This window comes from Macaca thibetana, chromosome 12, assembly GCF_024542745.1.
Source record: "Macaca thibetana thibetana isolate TM-01 chromosome 12, ASM2454274v1, whole genome shotgun sequence".
NCBI lineage: Eukaryota > Metazoa > Chordata > Mammalia > Primates > Cercopithecidae > Macaca > Macaca thibetana.
In genome coordinates, this window is record NC_065589.1 from 40,806,693 (window position 1) to 40,812,692 (window position 6,000).

A 6,000-nucleotide genomic window follows, 5' to 3' on the forward strand; every position below is an offset into this window, starting at 1 on the left:
CTCAAAAAAGTAACGCGGACCCAAAAACTGAGCAGCAACAAGATCTAACGCAAACAGTAAAAAAACAAAGTGGACTCCAGTGGGATGGCGCTGGCTAGCGTGGCAACCTGCTTTTATTCCCTTATCTGGCCCCACCCATATCCTGCTGATTGGTCCATTTTACAGAGAGCTGATTGGTCTATTTTACAGAGAGCTGATTGGTCCGTTTTGACAGAGTGCTGATTGGTGCGTTTACCATCCTTAAACTAGACACAGCCTCACAGAGTGCTAGTTAGCTACAGAATTAGCTAGATACAGAGTACCAATTGGTATATTCACAAACTCTGAGCTAGACACAGAGTGCTGATTGGTGTATTTACAAACCCTGAGCTAGACACGGAGTACTGATTGATGCACATACAATCCTCCTAGGCACAGAGTGCTAGATGGAAAAGTTTTCCAAATCCCCACTAGGTTAGCTAGATACAGAGTGCTGATTGGTGCATTCACAAACCCTGAGCTAGACACAGAGTGCTGATTGGTGCACACACGATCATCCGGCTAGATATAAAAGTTCTCCAAGTCCCCATCCAGTTCAGGAGCCCGGCTGGCTTCACTCAGTGGGTCCTGCACTGGGGCTGCAGGCCGAGCTGCCCGCCAGTCCTGAGCCACGTGTGCACTCCTCAGCCCTTGGGCTGTCCACGGGACCCGCGCCACGGAGCAGGGGGCGGGGCCCGTCGGGGAGGCTCAGGCCACGCAGGAGCCCACGGCAGGGGGAGGAACTCAGATATGGCGGGCTGCAGGTCTGGAGCCCTGCCCCGTGGGGAGGCAGATAAGGCCCGGGGAGAATTTGAGTGTGGCGCCAGGGGGCCAGCAGGCCAGCACTGCTGGGGGACCTGGCGCAACGTCCTCAGCTGATGGCCTGGGTGCTAAGCCCCTTACTGCCCTGGGCCGGTGGCGCTGGCTGGTTGCTCCATGTGCGGGCTACCGACCCACGCCGGTGCCTGCTAGAACTCACACTGGCCCGCAAGCGCAGCCCCAGTTCCCACCCGCGCCTCTCCCTCCACACCTCCCCGCAAGCAGAGGGAGGTGGCTCCGGCCTCAGCCAGCCCAGAGAGGGGCTCCCACAGTGCCGTGGCGGGCTGAAGGACGCCTCAAGCGCTGCCAGAGTGGGCTCGGAGGCCGAGGAGGTGCTGAGAGTGAGTGGCCGGCTGTGGTGGCTGACACCTGTAATCCCAGTACTTTGGGAAGCCAAGGCAGGTGGATCACTTGAGGTTAGGAGTTCAAGACCAGCCTGGCTATCATGGCGGAACCCAGTCTCTACTAAAAATATAAAAATTAGCCTGGTGTAATGGTGTGTGCCTGTAATTCCAGCTACTTGAGAGGCTGAGGCAGGAGAATTGCTTAAACCTGGGAGCTGGAGGTTGCAGTGAGCTGAGATTGTGCCATCGCACTCCAGCTTGGGTGACAGAGCGAGACTACGTCTCAAAAAAACAAACAAACAAACAAAAAATCAAAAAAAGAACGGAGAGAAAACTAAGACTCAAAGAGTTAAAGGAATAGCCCCATGTCCCACAGCTAGTGGATGACAGTCATGCTCATTCCCCTAGCCTCAGCTTCAGGGGAGGGTGCTCAGAGCGCAGAGAGGAGACTGTAAGAAATCTGAAAGGCAGCCACAAGTTGTATAGAGCCCCAAATGTCATGTAAATCATTTAAGAACAAATAGAAACCAACTCTCATCCCCTTTTGCAAATATTAGAACGTGCAAGAATAAGCATTTTAGTGAAGCATCTCAGCTTCATGCAATTCCTGGGCCTGAAACCTTGTACGCAGTGAGCTGCAGGTTGATAGCAAACCAGTCCTCTGTGTATACACAGAATAAGTGATGGCTCCATAAAACATGGATTTCTTTAATCTACTGAGGGAGCACCACTGACAAGACACCATGAGGGCACAGCTGTGTTTACTCCAGGGTCACCTAGCATTATTTATAATAAATGCTTTGTCTTTGCACTGTGAATATGAAGTATGTTACCACAGGACCAGACACTGTTAATGGGCTTACATGGCTATGAACACACCAGCCGGTCTGAGGTTTTATAGCATCCATCACAGGACACCAGGATCCTTATTAAAGAGGGAGCTTTTACAGTGTTTTCCAGAGCACCATATTGTCTGGACCCAACCCGCAAGGAGAGTAGCGCTTCAGTGAATGATATTGCTTTGTAGGCTTTTACACGGGGTCTGGGGCTGTGAATGCGCAGGATGAAAATCATCAAATGGTATTTATGATGTGCTGTCCTGTGTTGATGTGGTGCTAGGGGCCATACAAGGAAACTTAGAACCTCTTGGCCCTTTTCCCCCAGGAGCTTCCACTCGGAAAGAGAACACCGAGGCACAAGTAAAAATTATGATAAAATTCACCATGTGCAACGTGGAGTAAAAATGTAATTAACTTTGATTTATAGTATGTAGTACAAACTTTGATCAACTCAACCCTTCTGGGCCACCAGAAGTTTTTTTTCATTTTCAGCCTTGTTTAATATCTTATCAATCTTTCTCAGGCTCTGTTTCCTATTTAGGAATCAGAGTTTACCAAATACAATCTTATCTTTGAGGACCAAGAATTTTTGTGGTGTCAGGTTGATGTCTGTGAATGCTGACTCTCTTCCTAGGGGTGTGCTCTGTGTGCTCTGCGGAAGACTGGGGATGAAATGGGCCGGCTTTGATGTCAAAACCTGGCTGTGCCACTTCACTAGCTGGGTGGCCTGGGACAAAGCACTCTGCCAGTCTAAACTTCTGAGCCTTAGTGTCCTCATCTGTAGAGTGGAAATAATTATAGTTACTTTGCTAGGTTAGGAAGAGGCTGAGTGTAAAATCCTTCAAATAGTATCTGTTATGTAGGAAGCACTAAATTAATAATAGCTCTTCTTGTGTCATAGCAAGACAAGATGGAATAGGTATTGATCTCAGGACATGCCCATAGAAATATAGATTGCTTGTAGGGAATATCCTAGTGCCTGCCCAGATCCTCTCCTCAGCGCCAACCCATCCATCCCCCAGCAGCGGTAGGTAGAAATATCAAGGGTGGGTGGCTCACAGTATCTTATTGCCTGAGCATTGCTCTGAGCCACCAGGAACCGCCTCACCCAAGGCTATTCTTTCGCTCAAACCAGATGATGTGGATACAGAGCTTCAGCCCCTTTGCCTCAGTCTGGGGCTATTTTGAAGGGCCATCCCAGTTCCAGAGTTGCCTGTAGGATTGCCTAAGGCCTCAGATGCAGTTGCATTGCAGGCCAGTGTCTCAGCCAGATCCAGCTTTTTGCACCAAAGAGAGCTCCCCAATAAACCTGTGGCCCCCAATCCTGTCAGGGTCTATTTCAAGGGAATTCAATCTAGGGTCTTGCTTAAAAGTAAACTATTGATTTAAGTTTCTCTTGAGATTTGAATATTTCTCTCAAAAGTGATATGCCAAAAATGTGAAGTGATTGTGTCTTCTGGTTATTTAGGCTTCAGCTGATTGAATTGGATTCCTATTGTTGCAATAACATGTTATCATAAATTCAGTGGCTTAAAACAGCACAAATTTCTTATAATTCTCTAGTTCATAAATCTAAAATGGTACTCACTGGGCTAAAATCAAGATTTCGGCAGGGCTGTGCTCCATTTTGAAAGTTGTAGCAGGGAGTCTGTTTCCTGGCCCCTTCCAGCTTTTTGAGGCTGTCTGCGTTCCTTGACTGATGGCCTTCTTCCATCTTCCAAGCCAGCAACAGCAGGACCAGTTCTCCATCACATCACTCTGACTTTCTCTTCCGCCTCCCTCTTACGCTTGTAAACCAAAAATAAAATTCAAAGGCCCTGCCCACAACCATGTGAATGGACCCCCTTCTCAGCCAGGGTACCCTAAAAATCTAACCTGAAGGACTAGTTCAGGCCATGAAGGGAAGTAGGAGTTGGACATGCCTCATTAGACCCCTCCAGCATTAACATCAACACAGACCTTAAGTCTGATAAGAAATTTACTTTTCTCTCTAAAGCCTGCTACTCGGAGGCTTTATCTGCATGATAAAACCTAGGTCTCCGCAACCCCCATGGTAATTCAGACATTCTTTTCTACAGATAACAGCTCTTTCAACCAATTGCCAATCAGAATATGATTAAATTTACCTGTGACCGGGAAGCGCTCCCCACCTTTGTGTTGTCCCGCCCTTCCAGATGGAGCCCATATAGATCTCACATGTATTGATTGATGTATTATGTCTCCTTAAAATGTATAAAAGCAAGCTGTACTCCGACCACCTTGGGCACACGTCGTCAGGACCTCCTGAAGCTTTGTCACAGGTGCATCCTTAACCTTGGCAAAATAAACTTTCTTTTTTTTTTTTTTTTTGAGACGGAGCTTTGCTCTGTCACCAGGCTGGAGTGCAGTGGCACGGACTGGAGTGCAGTGGTACAATCTTGGCTCACTGCAACCTCCATCTCCCAGATTCAAGCCATTCTCCTGCCTCAGCCTCCCGAGTAGCTGGGACTACAGGCATGCGCCACCACGCCCAGCTAATTTTTGTATTTTTAGTAGAAACGGGGTTTCACCATGTTGGCCAAGATGGTCTTGATCTCTTGACCTTGTGATCCCCCTTCCTCAGCCTCCCAAACTGCTGGGATTACAGGAGTGAGCCAACGTGCCCGGCTGGCAAAATAAACTTTCTAAATTGATTGAGGCTTGTCTCAGATACTTTTTGGTTTATACACTTTCAGGACCCTGTGATAACATTGGGCCCACCTAGATAATCCAGGATATGTTCCCTATTCTCAGGTCAGCTAATTAGTTACCTAAATTCCATTTGCAACTTTAATTCCCCCTTGCCATGTAACATAGCATGGGTATAGGTTCCTGGGATTAAGGATGTGGGCATCTTTGGTTGGGGGGCAGTGTTCTGCCTACCACACTAATCAAAGTTTTGCTATTTAACCGATAAGACAAGTGGGAACCAGACCAAAGTAAGCAAAGATGGACTTACTTGGATAATTACAGCATGTATATATTTTGTCATATGGGATATTTCAGGATTGTGAACATCTGGAGAGCACAGCATGATGGGGGTGGGGGGTGATTTGGGAGGAAGTGGGAGGCAGCCTAGGCAAAACTGAAAGTGACAAGAGCTTAAACCAAAGTCATGTTACTGCAAAAAGTAGAAGAGCTGTGCTGTAAGTAAATCAGCAAGAAGGGGTTTAAGTAGGGTCTACTGTAATGACGAAGCCCAGCTACAGTGTCTTTGGGCTGGGTTAGCTACCCCGACTCATCAAGTGTTGGGGACTGAAAAAGGTTATGGAAGGGTGATCTTGTGTGTATTGATTACCAAATGGCAGGTCACATAAAAATGGACGACTTTTGTTAAAAGACCGTCTGGGCTCAGATGCAGTTGCAAGTTTTTAGCAACTGGAAGGCATTTAAGTTAAGCTCAGGATAGTTGCAAGAATGGAAGTTGCTGACTTCCTATCAAAAAAGCTGCCTATTCTGATTTGTCTCTTCAGAGCCCAAGTGCTCTCTCTAGCCCTAAGCCAGCAATGGCTTAAGGCTTCACACTGCAGAATGGAGAGGTGGGTTGAGGTGCATGTGTGTGAGTGTCTCTGTTTAGGCAGGATCCTTTTCCGCAACAAAACCTTTTACTCATGTTTACAATTCACTGAATAAAAGTTTAAAAGTCTAGGAACACACAATTCAAAAGGAATTGATGACTTCAACAATTTCTCCTGCCTTAGTAGAGCTGAGTGTCTGGGGCTTCCAGGCAAGTTACTTGTGAATATGTGTAAGGAAATTTAAGGTATGTTTTAAATAAACATACCAGAGCTTATGCATCCCACATGAGGCTCTCCTTCAAAGCAATCTCCCTGGAAGATGAATTACTTATTCCAAAGATGCTGTTAAAAACACTCTAGATCGTTTCTTTTTCGACACTGAAGTGAATGGAGTATCTTGATGAGGACAAATATTTATCCTTTAAAGGTGGATTTGATTTTTAA